At 37.4% G+C, this 19,652-nt stretch overlaps 1 long non-coding RNA gene across 1 annotated transcript; it reads left to right on the top strand.

The window, feature by feature from the left end:
* Positions 1-496: 496 nt before the first annotated feature.
* LOC139080506 (uncharacterized) lies at positions 497-19,521 on the top strand. Its single transcript, XR_011535063.1, has 3 exons — positions 497-625; positions 7,711-7,788; positions 19,167-19,521. It is a non-coding gene; the product is annotated as an uncharacterized lncRNA (long non-coding RNA).
* The last annotated feature ends 131 nt before the right edge of the window (positions 19,522-19,652 follow it).

The raw sequence follows: 19,652 nt of genomic DNA, 5'->3' as shown, positions 1-19,652 counted from the left end.
CGGCCGCCGCCCCGCCCGCCCCCGGCCCTCGGGAGCGCGCGCCGCCCGGGGACCCGGCCGCCGGCCCGGGCGCGGGGAGCGGGGACCCGGAGCCCCGCGTGCGATTTCAAGGCGGCGGTGCGATTTCCGCTCCTACGGAAAACTGCTGGCCTCGCTAGCTGGGCGAGCCTCCCGTTAGGGACGCCCGGTGCCCCGGCCGCGTGCGCCTGGCTGGTGCAGGGAGTTGGGACAGACGGAACACACCTGGACGTGGCGTGGCCCTGCCCCGCCCAGCCTTTTCTTAAGTCGTTTCTGGATGCGGAGACAGGTGGTGGGATCTTCCCGCCAAAGACTCATTCTTAGAAACTTCTGGGGAAGAAGCGCCCTCTTCACCCTGTTTCACTTTTACAGGCCAGAGGGGCATGGGGCGAGGGGGCGGGGGGAGGACAATAGGATTATCCCCGTTGTATAGGTTCCAGTGGAGCCCGTGTTCTAAGGGCATTGATTTCAGTGCAGCGCAGAATGTTCGATGTTAGACGGAAGCTGGAGGAAAGAGGACATGACAAGATGCGAAAGGAGAAAAGTTTGAACAGATATACGCAATCTACAGATATAAAGCTAACAAAAACCCTTTCCCGCAGGAAAGGTAGTACCCCACTGTTCTCCACTCTCTTTTCTCTTTTTTCTCTTCCTCCAGATACCCATGCTTTCTCCTAATAGCTGTTTCCCGTTAAAGCACACAGTTAAGGCAGGCTCTGGAATCAGATTACTGAAATTCAAACCTCAGATTCCTGACTCCGCCAGTCTTATTAGCTGTGTGAACTTGGGCAACTAAAGCTTTCTATGCCTAAGTTTCCTCAATGGAGTTAATTTTAAAAACCTACGTTATGAGGTTGTTGTGAGATTTAAGTGAAGTCATTCGTGTAAAACACGTACAGGCCTGAAACTGAGTTACCCGAAATCAGCGTGTTAGCACTGTTCTGGCAACCCGGATCTCCCTTGATCCAGCAAAGAAATTCTGCGCAAGCCAACGAAAGCGATCTGCTTGTTAGGCCGTTGTCCTGGAACCGGAGCCTGGCCACGGCCGGGGGACGACCACTGGACGACCACAAAGACACGAGTGCGGGAGCTCCTCGGAGTATGGAGTCATCCCCATGCGGACTAGAGGGTGGGAGAGCTCACCAAAGGGGAAAAAGGAACACATGGTCCTTGCGGGTCCGGATCCGGGCTCAGGGCACCTGGCCCAGACGGCGCTACCACCTGATCCAGCGAACTTAATTTTGAGGAAGGCATTCCAGTCGGGGGGGGGGGGGGGGGGAGTCCTGAGACGCGCCTGGGAAAGAAAGAATGGCTGAAAATTGTGCAGATTTGATGAAAACTATGAACCGCTGTTTTAAAAAGGCATTTAAATTGGCAAGGAAGAAGTGAAACTATTTATTTGCAAATGACATTGTACAATTAGAAAATCCAAAGGAATCCACAAAATAGCTACTAGAACCAGTTGCAGAAGACAAGGTCAGTGTAATAAAAGTTCATCGTTTTCTGCCTATGAGAAAAGAACAGCTGGAAATTGAAATTTAAGATAAAACCATATAATGTTCATTGGCATCCGAAAACATGAAATATAGAGGCATAAATTTAACAAAACGTGTCCAAGACCTGTACGCTGAAAACTGTAAATCACTAAGAGACACTAAAGATCTAAATAAATAGCTATTCCATGTTCATGAATTGGAAGACTCGATGTTGTTAAAATATCAGTTCTCCCCAAATCCCAGCAGAATATTTTTTTTCATTTGCCAAGTAAGTAAGATTTATACAGAAATGCATATGAAAGCAAAGTGGGAGCACATCCATACCTGTTTTCAAGACTAAATGTAAAACTATGGTTTTCGAGATGGTGTGGTGGGCATAAGGATAGACACATGGACCAATGAAACAGAATAGAGTCCAGACCTATGTGTATATGGTCAACTGAGTTTCAACAAAGATGCCAGGGTAAGACTTTTCAACAAACAGTGCTGAAACAACTGGCTATCCACATTAAAAAAATGGACTTGATCCTCGCCTTACACCATAGACAATACTAATATATAGACAAATATTAACTTGATATGGATCATAGACCTAAACATAAGGTCTAAAATTGTAAAACCTGTAGAAGAAAACATCAGAATCTTTGTGACCTTGGGGAAGGGAAAGATTTCTTAGGTACAATGACAAAAAGAAAACATTCATCATAAAAGAAAGGAAAAGACAGAGGGAACTTCAGCAAAATGTAAAACTTCTGGGGGTCTGCCTAGTGGCACAGTGAAGTTCACACACTCTGCTTTGGCGGCACGGAATTTGCTGGTTCAGATCCCCAGCATGGACCTACACACCGTTTATCAAGCCATGCTGTGGCAGGCATCCCACATAAAGTGGAGGAAGATGGGCACAGATGTTAGCTCAGGGCCAGTCTTCCTCAGCAAAAAGAGGAAGATTGGCAGTGGATGTTAGCTCAGGGCTAATCTTCCTCAAAAAAAAAGAAAAAATGTAAAACTTCTGTTCTCTCAAAGGCAGCATTAAAAAAGTGAAAAATTCACAATACGTGTATCTGACAAGGAACTTTATCTAGCGTACGTAAAGAATCCTTACAACTCAATGATAAAACAACCTGATTTTTAAAAATCAGCAAAAGATTCAAATAGACACTTCACAAAGAAGATACGCAAATAGCAATAGCACATGCAAAGGTACTGAATCTTATTAGAGAAATGCAAATTGAATCCACAGTGAGATATCATTACATCTAATATTTTAAAATGTTGGCAAGGAAGTGGAACAAGTGGCATTCTTATACGTGGCTAAAGAGAATACCGCTTTGGAAAACAATTTGGCAATTTCTTAAAAAGATCAACATATGCTTGCTTACCACATGACCCAGCAATTTCATTCCTAGGTATTTAACCAAGAGAACGAAAATAGGTCCACACAAAGAATTGGACACAAGTGTTCACTGCAGCTTTATTCATAGTAACCTCAAACTGAAAATAGTCTATGTGTCCATCAACATGTGAATGGATGAAGAATTTGTAGTATATTCATACTGGAATATTACTCAGTAGTGAAAGGAACAAACTACTGTACATGCAACATGAATGAATCTCATAAACTTTATGCTGAGCCAAAGAAGATGGACACAAAAGATTCCAGAGGGTGTGATTACATTTGTATGAAACTCTAGAAAAAGAAAATCTAATCCATAGTGACAAAAACAGAGAAGTTGTTGCCTGGGGCTGGGGATGTGCGTGGAGACAATAGACTGGAAATAGACACAGGAATTTTGGGGGGCAATGTAAATGTTCTATTTGTTGATTTAGGTCTTACACGGGTATATCCATTTGTCAAAACTCATTATACTAAACACAGAAAATGGATGCATTTCTTTGTTTAAAAATTATTACTTAGAGTTGATATTAAAATGTCATGAACAGTAAATATTTTAAGTGTAAAATTTATAATATTAGTGATATATTTCGCATAAAACCCAAATATTGTGACAGAATGGATTTGTATATTGCAGTTAATGATTTCTCTTCCAATTATTTTTTAAAAAACATTGAATGTGACATGAGGTGTAACTCATTTTTACAATGACTATGTTTTTTACAAAGTTCAATGTAACATTTTAAAAAATATCCTAGGAATAAATAACATGCCACAGACTTGTAAACCTGTCTCTTTAAAAAGTGAAGAATTTACTATACAAATAGTTGATACCAAAATGAATGAAAAATGGGGCCTGTCCTCATGAAGCTAACAGTGCTTTACGGTGGATAAGAAAATCATACAAATACGTGTCTTCCAAGATATGTTAGTAACATACCATCATTCATGTGCCAGGCACTTCAGCTGATTTAATCCACACAACGCTCTTTACAGGTGGCTATTATTATGCACATTTTCCCAATAAAATAATTGAAGTGTGGAGAAGTTAAGTAACTAGCCCAAGATCACAAGCTAATAAGTAGTGATCTTGAAATTCTGCCTGACTCCAAAGTCCAAAGTCTATTGTCAACCACAGGGTAAAATAAATTTGAAAAGTCGGGGCTGGCCTGGGGACCAAGAGCTTAAGTTTGTGCACTTCACTTAGGTGGCTGGGGGTTCGCTGGTCCGGATCCTGGGCGCACCACTCATCAAGCCATGGTGTGGCAGCATCCCAGATAGAGGAACTAGAATGACCTACAACTAGGATATACACCTATGTACTGGGGCTTTGGGGAGAAAAAAAAAGAAAATAGGAAGATTGGCAACAGATGTTAGCTCAAGGCCACTCTCCTCACCTAAAAAAAAAAGAAAAGAAAAGTGAATCGCAAAGTGCAACGGGGGTTTGAGAGCTGTCAGAAGATGTAACTTGTTTGGAGGATCCATAAAGTTTCATGCAAGAAATCCCTTTTGAATACTTGAAGAATGAGTATGATTCTGACAGATTTTGAGAGGCTATTGCAGGCTAAGGGCTCTTCATGAACATTAGGGCAGGAAAAACCAAGAAGCTTGAGGAAAAGCAAATTGTGCAGTTTAACCAAATCTTGGAAGTATTAGGAGAAAGCTAGAATAGAAACATCTTGAGAACCACTCTATTTTAAAAGGCAGCCGTGAGCTTCCAAAGACTTGTGAGGACAAAAATCATGTTAAAGGAATCTCATTCCAAAGGTTAGTTTGGCAGCAGTGTTGAATGGATTGCCTTGAGGGGATGCAGAAAATGAGATCAGTTGTCATCTAGGAGAGAAGTAATAAAGGACAGAGCTAGGTTGGTGGTCAGTTTCAGAGTGAAGAGGGGAATAAATAAGGAGAAATCTTGAGACACAACAGAGTCAGAATAAGGTTTTTGTTTATTTGCTGAAACGAAGGTGCCACAAGGTAGGGAAAGATGGATTTCCTCTGTGAGATGGGCTATTTTGTGAAGCAAGATCCCTGTGATTTTGGGAGAGTAAGGGATAGAGAAGATAGATGGAGGAATTAGGTTTCGAAAAGAGAAAAAGACACTTGTTTCTGAGACAGGAATAAAGGATATGGAGATACAGATATTTTGAGGTAGGGAGAAGAAAGTTCAAGTAGGCAGCCTGATTGAAAGTAAGGTGTCCTGAAAGCAAAGAAAGTTTGGAACAGCATTTTGCATGCAACCTTTTTTGACTTTTTGAATCATCTTATTATTTTATCAATCTACAGATTAGTCCTTGCCTTTAGGATAAAAACTGACCACTTAGCTTGCCTTTGGAGCTCTCTACTACAACCTGAGCCCACGGGAGCCCGTTGGACCTCATCTCTTCTTAAGTAGTGTCACCGAAATACAACGATGCAACCAAGTAAACTGTCCGCAGTCCATAAACCGATCGGGATAGCCTTTAGTCCAAATCTCCATTCTTTTCACCCCTCCCAAATAGCTATTTTCCCTTGTTTCTTGTCTGTATAAATCTCATTCTCCTTCAAGGCTGCATTAACTGCCAACTCTTTCAAAGAGGCTTTCCCTGACCACTTCCGCTCGTATTGATCCTTTTTCTTCCCCAGCTCCAATAGTTTGTACTGATAGTGTGTCATTCATTTTAGCAGTTAATTATGTATTGTCTTTTGCTTTTACTTAACTTCCACTTGTGTATGTTTTGTCTGTGAGGAAGAATTGCATATCAGAAATCATGAACTTGGCCAGCCCCATTGGCCTAGTGGTTAAGTTCAGCACACTCCACTTCAGCAGCCTGGTTTGGGTTCCGCCAGGGTGTGGACCTACACCACTCATCAGTGGCCATGCTGTGGCCACAACTCACATACAAAAAAGGGGAAGGCTGGCAACAGATGTTAGCTCAGGACAAATCTTCCTTAGGGTAAAAAAAAAAAAAAAAAGGAAGAAATCATGAACCATATTTTAAAAAATGTTTCTCAAAGGCCAATTAATGTTTTGCAGTTTTTGATAGCTTTATTGAGTATAATTGACATACAGTAAACCACATGTATTTAAAGTATACAATTTAATAAATTTTGACATATGTATCAACTGTGAAATGTTCACCAGTCAAAATAGTGAACATATCTGTCATCCCAAAAAGTTTCCCTGTACTCCTTTTTAATCCCTCCCTCCTACCCTGCCCCACCCCACCATGTCCCCAGTCAACCCCTGGTCAGCTTTCCATCACTCCAGATTAGTTTGTGTTTTCAATAATTTTATGTGAATAAAGTCATACATGATGTACTCTTCTCTGTCAGGCTTATTTCATTCAGGATAATTATTTTGAGCAGGTCCGGCCTCGTGGGCATGGGATCTGTACAGTCCCACAGCACCCGTGCGTCAAAGGGCCCAGCACTTGGGTTAGTGCTCTATTGTCACTGTTTTGAAATTCTTAATAATTTACAAACAAAGGGACCCGTATTTTCATTTTTTCACTGTGTCCTGAATTAGAGATTCATCCATGCTGTGGTGTGTGTCAATAATTCATTCTCCTTTCTTGCTAAGCAGTATTTCATGGTATACCACAATTTGTTTATCCACTCATGTTTAGACATTTGGGTTTTTTCCAGGTGCAAATAAAGCATCTATGAACATTTATTGACAAGTCTTTGTATGGAGATATGCTTTCATTTTTCTTAGGTAAATAATTAGGAGCAGAATGGCTGAGTCACATGGTAGCTGTAGGCTAACTTTTTAAGAAACTGCTGAAATGTTTTCCAGTGCGGTTGTACCATTTTATAGTCCCACTAGCTATATAAGAGAATTTCAGTTGCTCCACATCCTAGACAAACTTCGTGTGGTCAGTCTTTGAAATTTCGGATACACTAATAGGTGTGTTGTACTATCTCATTGTGGTTTTAATTTTCACTTCCCTAACGAGTATTGATGCTGAGGTGCTTTGCATGTGCTTATTTGTCGATTGTATATATTCTTTGCTATAGAGGCCGTTTGAATCTATTGCCCATTTTCTTAGTGGGCCAACTGAATTATTATTATTAAACATTGAGAGTACTTTATATATTCTGAATACGAGTCCTTTATCAGATATATGATTTACAAATATTTTCTCCAAGTTGTGGGTTGCTTTTCATTCTCTTGATTGTGTCTTTCAGAGCAGAAGGTCTTAATTTTGATGAAGTTCTATTTATCAGTTTTTTTCTTTGATAGATTGTGTTTTCAGGTGTCATACCTAAGAATCTTTGCCCAACTCCAAGGTCACAGAAGATTTTGTCCAATTTTCTTGTCAAAGATTAATAGTTTGAAGTTCTACATTTAGGCCCATAACCCATTTTGACTTAATTTTTGTATATTGTGTGAGATATGGATTGAAGTTCATATTTTTGCTCATAGATATCCAAGTGTTCCAGCACCATTTGTTGAAAACTGTTTTCTCTGCTGAATTGCTTTTATACCTCTGTCATATATGTATGGATGTATTTCTGAAATGTCTATTCTGTTCCATTAATGTAGCCATCTCTCTTTACGCCAGTACCATACTCTCTGGATTATCATAGCTTTACAACAAATTTTGAATAGGGTTAGTATTTTGTGTCAGTGGTAGCATTAGTGACAGTGGTAGTGACGTTAGTGATCTGTAATACATGTTTTTAGCATGTTGTAATAAAACTTGACTAGGCTTGGTCTGGTTATTTCAACAGGATAAGAGTAACGATATACTAACAGGAAGCGGAGGTGTTCATTGAAAAGAAAAAGCAATTTAAAATTTTAACCAGTTTTTCTATTTGTAGGTATTACAATAGGAAGAAATATGAGAGAGAAGAAAGCTAGTGGATTCTGGAGGAGAGTATTTATGAAATGCAGCAAAAGTGAGTAATGCAAGTACAATTAAAGGCAAATACAAGCAAAGGGAAGGAGAACTGAAATGTGAAGGGTGAGAAACCGCTAAACACAGAGGTACCAATCTGGAAAATGATAAATTGAGCACTGTGGTTTGGAAGGAATATTGGAATTAATTTAATCTTTTATTGACGTGAAAACTGAGGCACAGTGATATCTTTACTTAGAGCTTATCTAAACTCTCCTCTAGAACAGAATCAACCACACAAATTTTGTTCTAGGCTGACAGTTGAAAGTCGAGTCTGTAAGTAAAATCCTTCTGCTCTATAGGCATATTATTATAAATAAGAATGTCATTCCTGAAGAACCATTTCATACCTTACAGAATTGATTATGAAAATGAAACAAAACATACACGTGTTACTGTAAACATTACTTATGTTAGACTAAACAATATAAGAAGTAGTATTTTAAAGGTTTTATTTTTCCTTTTTCTCCCCAAAGCCCCCTGGCACATAGTTGTATAGTCTTAGTTGTGGGTCCTTCTAGTTGTGGCATGTGGGACGCAGCCTCAGCATGGCTTAATGAGCGGTGCCATGCCCGCGCCCAGGATCCGAACCGGTGAAACCCTGGGCCGCTGAAGCAGAGCACGTGAACTTAACCACTCAGCCAAGGGGCCGGCCCCAGAAGTAGTATTTTAAATGCTTCTTTTGGAAACATTTTCTACATAGGCACAGATACAGTACAAGGAACTTTTGAATGAAGATGTCTTTTTTTTTTTTTTTTTAAGATTTTATTTTATTTTTTCCTTTTTCTCCCCAAAGCCCCCCCGTACATAGTTGTGTAGTCTTCGTTGTGGGTTCTTCTAGTTGTGGCATGTGGGACGCTGCCTCAGCGTGGTCTGATGAGCAGGCCATGTCCGCGCCCAGGATTCGAACTAACGAAACACTGGGCCGCCTGCAGCGGAGCGCGCGAACTTAACCACTCGGCCACGGGGCCAGCCCCAAGATGTCGTTTTTCTTCTCGTAAAACTTTCCTGCAGTAAGCAGACACACTTTTCATGGTGCCCAGAAATTGTAAACTACCTTCACACTTGGAGTCATCTGTTTTGAAAATCTGTGGTTTTTTTAATATTCACAAGAGCCTCTGAAGAGGCTTTGAATGGTAAATGCTGGGGAGGAGCAGATTCCTCGGTGAGGTCTTCATTTTCAAAGAGCCTCCAAGATACACCAGCTGCAAACTGAGTCAGCGGAATCTCCATAAACCCCAGCCATCTGGTGAGTTTTGCTAATCCAGCTAGCCAGTCTTTGGCAGTTATTAGGTTAAAGGAAATATATGATCTTTATAATAAGAAAGGGGGCAAAAATGGAGGTCAGAAATTGAGCCATAATAAATCATGGGAGTTTATGTTTATTATAAAACTGTTGTTTGTTATGAAAAGGCTATTCACAGACTCTAGCATTATACAGATTGGTGCAATCTGCTCAAAAAAAGATGTTAAACCACGTTAGTCAGAAGATGTAGCTGTTCCAGAATTATCTGTTGGGAGAGGTTGGGGAGGTGGGGCAATATGTTTTGCTGGGGAATGGGCTGTTTTTTTTGAAGCACTTTTTACCTTCTCTCATATTTTTAAGCAATCATCTAAAATTTTTCACCAAAACTATAAATTGTTGCAAAAGATATAACTTCTGGTGATTTTTAACAGCTTTATTGAGGTATAATTGACATACAATAATCTGCACATATTTAAAATGTACAATTTGATAAGTATTAGCATATATATACATCCATGAAATGATCATCACTATCACAATAATTAAGATAGCCCATTACCAACCCACCCCCAATTTCCTTATACCCCTTTGGAATCCCCAAGGAATCTTGAAGTTAGTCTTAAACTTAATTTTGTTAAAAGTTTTTAACAAGAAATTACATTTCTTCAATGGAAATAGAGCTATTCAGATTAACTATTTTTTTCATGAGCTTTAGTAGTTTGTGCCTTGAAGGAATTTGCCATTTCCCTAAGTTATCCAATTTATAAATATATATAAAAGTTGATCATAATATTCCCTTATTCTCTCTTTAATATCTGTAGCATCTATAGTGATGTCACTTCTCTCATTCCTGAAATTGGTAATTTGTATCTTTTCTCTTTTTTTCTCATCAGTCTAACATAGTTTTATCAATTTTATTGATCTCAAAAGACTAGCTTTTAGTTTCATTGATTTTCTCTATTGTTTCCCTGTTTTCTTTTTCATTGATTTCCTCTCCAATGTTTATTATTCCTTTTTTCTGTGTACTTTGGGTTTCATTTGTTATTTTTTCCCTCCATTCTTCAAATGAAAGCTAAGATCATTAATTTGAGACCTGTCTTCTTTTCTAGTATTTGTGCTATATTATATTATAAACATCCCTCTAAAAACTGTTTTAACTTCTTCCCACAAGTTTGAATATGTTATGTTTTCATTTTTGTTCCATTCAAAATACTTTCTAATTTCCATTTTTATTTACCAATGGGTTATTTAGAAGTGTGTTCATAGTTATTTATTTATATTGAAGAATAATTGACATATAATGTCCTATTAGTTTCAGGTATACATCACAGTGATTTGATATTTACATACAATATAACATGTTCAACACGATAAGTCTAGTTACCATGTGTCACCATACAAAGTTATTACAATATTATTGACTACTCCTTATGCTGTATACTATGTCCCTGTGACTTATTTATTTTATGACTGGAAGTTTGTACCTCTTAATCCCTGTCACCATTTCCCCTGCCCCCAACTGTTTCCCACTCTGGTAACCACCAGTCTGATTCCTATGTCTATGAGTCTGTTTCTTTTTTGTTTCGCGTGTTGGAAGTGTGTTCTTTAGTTTCCAAATATTTGGGGACTTTCAAATATCCTTCTGTTATTCAATTCAATTCCATTGTAGTCAGAGAACACACTTTGTATAAGTCTTTAATCCTTTCAAATGTATTGAAATTTGTTTTATGGCCCAGAATATAATCTATCTTGATTAAAATGTATGTGCACTTGAAAAGAATGTGTGTTCAGCTTTTATTGGATGTAGTATTCTATCAATTGCGATTAAGTCAAGTTGGTTGATAGTATTGTTCAACTCTTCTACAGCCTTACTGATTTTCTGTCCACTTATTCTATCACTATTGAACAGGAGAGTTGAAATTTCCAACTATAATCGAGGAGTTGTCTATTTTTCCTTGAAGTTCTGTCAGCTTTTGTTTCATGTTCTTTGAAGCTCTGTTATTATACACAAAACTATATGGGTTTGTCATATTCTCTTGATTATTTGACCCCTTTTTCATCATCAAGTGACATTCTGTATCTCTGGTAATAGTCTTTGAGCTCAAACCACTTTGTTTGATGTTAATATAGCTATTCGAGCTTTCTTTGGGTTAGTATTAGCATGATATAGCCTTGTGTACCATGATATAGTCTTATATTTAAAGTCAGTTTCTTGTAGATGGCATGGAAATTTTTGATTGTATGTCAGACATCTTGTCAGGTGATGGATATTTTTTGAGCTTCAATGTGACAGTGGGTATTCTTGTACTGCTGCTTATCATAGAGAAAAATATCATTTTCTTTCATTATTGAGTAAGACGGTAGCTTTCAGTTTTTTAAAGATGCCCTTTGTCAGGTTGAGAAAGGTCTCATTTATTCCTAGTTTGCTAAGAGTTTTTATCACAAAGGCTTTGGAATTTTGTCAAATATTTTTCTGCACTTGTTGAGATTAGCATATGGTTTTTCTTTTATTTTCTGTTAATGTGGTGAACTGTATTGATTGATCTTCACATGCTAAAGTAACTTTGTATTCTTGGGATAAACTCTACTTGGTCATGATGTATTATTCTTTTTATATGTTGCTGTAAATTTCTAATTTTAAAGGATTATTATATTTATGTTGATGAAGGATATTGTTTGAAGTTTTCTTGTAATGTCTTTGTTTGATTTTGGTATCAGGGTAATGTTGGTCTCATAAAATGAGTAGGAAATTGTTCCCTCCAGGTATATTTTCTAAAAGATTTTGTGTAAGATTGATATTATTCCTTCCTTACATGTTTGCTTGAATTAACTAATGAATTCATGGGCCTGGAGATTTTTGTGGAATGTTTTTAACTAAGAATTTAATTTCTGTTATTGATATATGTCTTTTCAGGTTTTCTGTTTCTTCTTGACCCAGTTGTGGTCATTTCTGTCTTTCAAGGATTCTTTTCCATTTCACCTATGTTGTCAAATTTATTGGTGTAAAGTTTTTTAAAACAATATTCCTTTATGAATGTTTTGATTTAATATAATTTAATTCCTATAAAGTTTTAATTACAGAATCTGTAGTCACATTGCTTCTTTCATTCCAAATACTGGTAATTTGTGTCTTCCATCTTTATTTTTTGATCTAGGTAGAGTTTTATCAATTTTATTGATCTTTTAAAAATATTAAATTTTGGTTTTATTGATCTTTTCTATTGTTTGTGTTTTATTTCATTGATTTCTGGTCTTATATATTATTTCCCTTTTTTCTACTTATTTTGAATTCTTTTTCTATCTTCTTAAAGTAGTTTAGCTCCTTAATATTAGATCTTTCCTTTTTTTTGCTGAGGAACAGTTGTCCTGAGCTAACATCTGCTGCCAATCCTCTTCTTTTTGTATGTGAGCTGCCACCACAGCATAGCCACTGACAGATGAGTGGTGTAGGTCTGCACCTGGGAACTGAACCACGGCTGCAGAAGCAGAGCACACCGAAATTAACCACTAGGCCACAGGGGCTGGCACAGAACTTTCTTTTCTAATATCTAATGCTTGAATGCTCTTCTAAGCATTAGTTTAATTGCATCTCACAAAAATATTTTCTAATTTTTCTTATGATTATTCTTTGACACATAGGTTATTTAGAAGTGTATTATTTAATCTTTACATATATTGGAATTTTCCAGATATCTTTCTGTTATTGGTTATTGATATTTCTAAATCAATTCTATTTTAGTGAAGGAAAAAAAATCTGTATGATTCTTATTCTTTAAATTATATTGAATTGTTTTAAGGCCCAGCATTGTCTATCTTTGTTAATGTTCTGTGTCCACGTGATGAGAATATTTATCTTGCGGTGTTTGGGTAGGCCATCGTGAATGTCAATTAGGTCAAGCTGCTTGGTAGTGTTCTTTGAATCTTCCATGTAATTAATGATTTACTTGTTCTATCTTTACCTGAAAGAGGAGTGTTGAAATAGGCAACAAAAATTATGGATGTATCTATTTCTGCTTTCATTTCTGTAAGTTTTTGCTTCCTTTTTTTCAAGCTCTGTCATTAGGTTGATACACATTTAATGTTATGTCTTCTTGGTGAATTGATCCCTTTTTATCATTATGAATGTCATTCATTATCCCTGGGAAGTGTCTTTATTTTTTAGTTTATTTTACTTGATATTAATATAGCCAGAAGCTTTCTTTAAGTTTTTCATAATCTATCTTTTTCCATCCATTTACTTTTAGCCTATCTTTGTCTTTATTTTTAAAATAAGTTTTTAAAACACGTCAAAAAGTTGAATCTTGCCTTTTTTAAAATCCAGTTTGACAATCTCTACCTTCTAATTGGAGTATTTAGACCTTTTGTATTTAATGTAATTATTAATATGGTTGGATTTAAATCTGTCATTTTACTCTATTTGTCCCATCTGTTCTTTTTCTTGTTGTCCTCTTTTACTGCCTTCTTTGGAATGATATTAATTATTAAAAATTTTCATTTATTTCTACCATTGCCTATCTATAGCCCTTCATTTGATTTTCTTTTAGGGGGTTATTGCTCTAGGGCTTGTATGCATTTTTAACTTAGCAGTCTACTTTCAAATAGTATTTATACTACTTTGTGTATGATGTAAGAACTCTTCCAACACTCTATTTCTATTTTTCTCCTCCTATCTTTTGTGCTAGTGTTTTCCTATATTTCACTTCTACCTATTATCCCATAATAGTTATTTCTGTTGACAAAGAAATTTAAAAATGAGTAGAAATGTCTTTTATATGTACTCTCACATGACCATTCTGATGCTCTTCATTTCTTTATGTAGATTCATATCGTAGATACCATACTCCTTTCACCTGATTTTTTTTTATCTGTTTTAATATTTCTCTTTGTGTAGGTCTGCTGGCAATGAGGGTTTTTTGTTTGTTTATTTGTTTTGGTATGTAATTCTTTATTTCACCTTCATTTTTGAAAGATATTTTTACTGATAGGGCATTCTAGGTTGAAAATTTTTAAATTTCAGCACTGCTTCACTTTTTCTTAAATATTGCATAGTTTAATTAGAAGTTTACTGTAATTCTTAGCTTTATTCCTCTATACATGTGTCTTTTTGTTTTCCAGATGCTTTTAAGATTTTGTCTTTATCACTGACTTTCAGCAACTTGATCATGTGGTAGCTTGGTGTCATTCTTAAACTGTTGTTGTTGATTATGTTTGGTGTTCACTTACATTCTCAGATCTGTGGGAATAGAATTTTCATTCAATTTGGGAAAATTTGGGCATTAAAAAAGACTTTTTCTCCCCCGCCCGTTTTTTTTTTTGGTGAGGAAGATTCACCCTGAGCTAACATCTGGTGCCAATCTTCCTCTTTTTTTTTTTTCCTTCCCCAAAGCCCCAGTACATAGTCTTATATCCCAGTTGTAAGTCCTTATAGTTCTTCTATGAGGGATGCCACCACAGCATGGTTGATGAGTGGTGTATAGGTCTGCACCCAGGACCTGAACCAGTGAAACCCAGGCTGCCAAAGCAGAGTGCACAAACTTAACCACTATGCCACCAGCCTGGCCCCTGTTGCTACATCTTCAGGTTCATTTATCTTTTCTTCTGCAGTGTCTAATGTGTTAATCCTGTTTAGTGAAAATTTCATTTTAGATCTATTTTCATCTCTAGAATTTCCATTTGCTTCTTTTTGATATCTTTTATTTCTCTCCTCATTATGTTCATCTTTTTGTAAATCTTTGAGCGTATTGACCATAGTTATGGTAGTTCTTTAAACATTCTTCAGTCATCTTTTAATTGCCCTACTGGTTATTGGTCACATCTTCCTGCCCCTTCACGTGTGCATACTTTTTACTGGAATGTAGCCATTGTAGAATTTTACATTTTGAGTGCTGTGTTTTGGAGGGGAGGAGTATTCCTTTGAAGTTTCATACTTCGTTCTGCCCTTCATTTAAGTTATGTGTTACCAGTCTTGATCCTTTCAAGATCTACTTTTTAAGCTTTTTTGAGCAGATCTACAGTACCTTCTGTCTCAGGTAATACCTACTACCAAGACATTACCCTTTGGGGCTGTTTACTAAACACCCAGTGTATTCAATTCGGTCTCTTCCCTCTGGCTTTGAGAATTCAAGTGATTCCCAGACTTGTATGAATGCGTGGAATTTTTCAGATTTTGGTTCCTTGAAAATAGCTCTTTCTCTGAAAATTCTTTACCCAGACTTGTAGAGCTTTATACCACCCACGACAAGATTAGCATTGAGCTAGTCTCAAGGGAACGCCTCTGCAGATTCTGGAGCCGTTTCTCTGCATAGCACCATCCTGGTATTCAGTCCTCCAAATTCTAGCCCTTTGGCCTCCCCAAACTCTGACTTTTCTCTCTTCAACACAATAAACCCTTTTGGGTTTTTGTGGGTTTCCCCTCCTTGGGTCACAGTCCAGAAACTGACTCTAGGCAGAAAGCTGTGGAAATCATAGAGTTCACTGCATATGTTTCCTTTCTTCTCGGGATCAGGGTCTAATGCTCTGTTGTCCCATGTTTGAAATCAGTTGTTTCACATATTTTATCCAGTGTTCAAGTTGGTTATGGTGAAAAGATAAGTCTGGATCCTGTTACTCCCTCATAGCTGGTAAAAGAAGTATGCCATTTTAATCATGATGTATTTTATATCTTTACTACACTTAATAAACATTTGTAGAACACCTACTGTGGAAAGCCTGGAAATAGAGATGAGTCACAGACTAATGCTATACAAACTCATAAAAAATTACAATATTGTGGTAGCTTTCAAATATGGCCCCCCAAACACTCCTTCCATCAAAAGGCAGGTTTTATTTCCTCTCCCCTTGAGTGTAGACGCTCCAACTGCTTGTCCAATAGAATATGACTGAAATGATGCTGTGCCCATTTCCCAGCTCAGGTCTTAAGAAACTGGCAGTTTCCTCTTCCTGTCTCTTGGAATACTCAGTGGAATATGTGGGGAGGAACCAAGCAGACACATAGTAGGTCCTACATAGTTCTAGCTGACAGACCTAATGACCCAGCCAACTGTCAGCATCTATTGGCAGATGTGAAAGGGTGCAAGCTTTCAAATGATTGCAGCCCTAGGTGTAAAGTCATCCCAGCCTTTGAGCCACCCCTGCTCACACTGTGTGGAAGACAGGCAAGCTGTGCCTGTGGAGCGATGACCAAATTTCTGATTTCTAAGAAAAGAAATGATTATTGTTGCCCTAAGACACTAAGCTTGGGGTGGTTTTTACGTAGTAAAAGCCACCTGGAACAAATATAAGACCAGCAAGTGTGTGATAGAGGAGGCCAATAATCAATTACTTAACAATATTTATTGCGTGCCTATTACTGGTCAGGAACTAAGTCAGGAAAGGCGCTGGGGAAGTGAAATCTGAGTGGAGGTTTAGAGAAGGCATAGGATCTAAACAGAATCAGAGCAGGAAAGACAGAAAGAGTTGCTTGTTTGAAGACATGGAAAGTATGGGGGCATCACAAAGACTACAGTAGAAGGTATGAAAAGAGTGTGAAGAGATGAGGTACTCAGGGACCCATTCAGTAAGATGTAATACTAAAGAATTAGGATCTAATCCTGAAGGCAGGAGACTACTCTGCACACTTGTAATCATAAGATTAATTTTTTATTTAATGCCGGTGTTCCTCATAGGCTATACTCCAAAAAAGGTTATCCCTGATAGAGCTTTGTTTGTTTTTTCTCTGCTTGAGGATGACTGTTGCTGAGCTAACATCTGTGCCAATCTTCCTCTATTTTGTACGTGGGACGCTGCCACAGCCTGGCTTGATGAGTGGTGTGTAGGTCTGCGTGCATATTCCAAACCCGAGAATCCCGGGTTGCAGAAGCCAAGTGCGTGAACCTAACGACTATGCCACCGGGCCGGCCCTCACATACAGCTTTGATCCCTATATTTCCAGCGTACAGAATGGCACCTGGCACACGAGTTAATAAATATGTATTGAACGAGTGACTGAAGAACCATATGGGAATTTCAAAGGAATGCCATAATCAGATTTGTGTGTTAGAAAAGTCATTTCAGCAGGGGTGTGGAGAATGGTTTGGAGATGGGTAAGTGTATTAGTCAGCTTGGGCTCCCATTACAAACTATCATAGACTAAGTGGCTTAAACAATATAAATTTATTTATTTATTATTATTTCTTTTGGTGAGGAAGATTCACCCTGAGCTAACATCCCTTGCCAATCCTCCTTTTTTTAATTTTTTGCTTGAGGAAGACTAGCCCTGAGCTAACATCTGTGCCAATGTTCCTCTACTTTATGTATGGGATGTCTCCACAGCATGGCTGATGAGTGGAATAGATCTGCACCTGGGATCTGAACCCGTGAACCCGGGCCACCAAAGTGGAGTGCAGGGAACTTTAACCTCTTGGCCTCAGGGCTGGTCCCCAGAAATGTGTTTATTTACAGTTCTGGAGGCTGGAAGTCCCAGATCAGGGTGCTAGCATGATAAGGTTCTGGCGGGAGCTCTCTTCCTGGCTTGCAGACGTAGCTGCCTTCTCGCTGTGTCCTCACGTGGCAGACAGAAGAGAAAGACAGCAATTTCTCCAGTGTGTGCTCTTACAAGGGCACTAATCCCATCGAAAGGGCCCCATTCTCAGACCTCATCTAAACCTAATAATCTAATTATCTACCAAATACTATCTCCAAATACTACCACATTGGGGGTCAGAGCTTCAGCATATGAATTTTGGGGGGGACACAACACAGTCCATAGCAGTAGGGAAGGGGAAAAACACAGTAGGAGGCAAGCGTAATAATTCATCTAAGAGATGATGAGCATGAAGACTAAAGGAGTGTCAATAACCTTCCTAGGATACTCCTTTTCCTAACCCTTAAAATTATAGATTTTTCCTGGAGTAACTCCATTTGCATGTTGCTATCTGTTTTTTTTTTAAATGTAGAAGAATTTTCAAAATCAAACCAAAAAAAAGGGACTTAACATTTTAAAATTAACCATAGAATTTAGTAAACACGTAATATTACAGAAACATTTCAATGTGAAATTCATACATATTCTCTACGTTTTAAAAACTATAGTACTACTAAAAGTGAAATTCCTGCAGTGTCAATGTTTTAAGGGATAATAAAATTAACTCAAAATACAAACTCATTTCACTTTCTATATTTGGCTTTTATGTTAAACATAACAATAATATTAAAAATTTTACTCTTTAAAAATGTTTATTATGTATAGCATATTAATTATAAATCCCCAAATAGCTAAAGTCATTCTTCTAGATCAGAATACATGCACAATTCTAACAAGACTTATAGATGTCACTCATTCATTATTCCTAATGCTCACATATTGATGATCCGGGCTTGAACAATTTATCACTAGCTTATTTGTGGTAACAGAATAATTCAGTCTCATTAGTGAAGCACAAAGCACATCCAAACGCATTTTCATAAATATCTGGCTCTGATACAGGGCAATTATGATAATGTGCTCCAGACACAGCTCAAGACTTTAGTTGGACAAGTTGGAACCCGATTCTGTCAGTCCAGTAATCAAGAACCGGTTTTTGAGAGAGAAGGTTCTGCTTCACATATCAATAGTGATGTTTTGGAAAACTTTTATACTTGTCATAATGAAACATAAGCAAGCTTTGGGTATTGACTCCTCAAAATGTTAAGAACCAGTGATACTAACATAGCACATTTTTTGCATTGTTGTTTTAACTTTTTTCTGCTTTTGAAAGAAATATAGACTCATCATTAAAATATTTGGAAAACATAAAATGCATAAAGAATAAAAAATCATCCCAAGTCTTACCACTCAGAGATAATCATATTATAATATTTTCATGTATTTCCTTTCAGACTTTTAAAATTTGGGGCATTTTGTAATTTGACATGGTTTTTTAACCTGCTTTTTAAAACTTATGTATTTAGAAGTCTTTCTAAATAAATATAGATCTATATTATCGACCTTTAATAGCTGTGGAGTTTTTATATTGTGTGTACTATAATTTACTTAACCAATACTAATTATGATTGCGTACACTTATTTAGTGCTTACTGTATGCTAGGCACTAAGGGCTTCACTTATATTAATCCACTTGATCCTTACAACCCTATTATTATTCCTTTTTTTACAGATGGGAAAACTGAGGCACCAAGAGATGAAGAAACTTGTCCAATCTCTTAATGTTGGACATTTTAGTGGTTAACAATGCTCTGATATGATAAACAATGTTGCCATGAATCTCTGTTAATTTTCTTAAAGAATGTCTTTAGGATAAACACCAAAAAGTAGAATTGCTGGGTCCAAAAGTGTTCACATTTTTAAAAGCTTTTGTTGCATACTTTCAAATTTTGCTTTAGGAAGACTATATTAATTTATGCTCCATTCAACAACGTAAGTTTACGGTGCCCTACGTCCCTGATTCTTATCTTTGAATGACAAAAATGTATCTAAATGCTACATTAAATTGCATTTTTCGCTTTTACAAATGGGACTTGATTCTTAATGGATTTTCGTCAGCACCCTTTCTATACCACGATATTAATCCTGCTGTGGACATGTGGTAAATATTTGCTTACATGCTACATTCGGAAGCGCTCTAATTTGGTTGTAAGTTACG

Source organism: Equus przewalskii, chromosome 30 (assembly GCF_037783145.1).
Source record: "Equus przewalskii isolate Varuska chromosome 30, EquPr2, whole genome shotgun sequence".
Taxonomy (NCBI): domain Eukaryota; kingdom Metazoa; phylum Chordata; class Mammalia; order Perissodactyla; family Equidae; genus Equus; species Equus przewalskii.
Note: the sequence above shows the minus strand (reverse complement) of the source record. Positions and strands in the feature narration are given on the sequence as shown.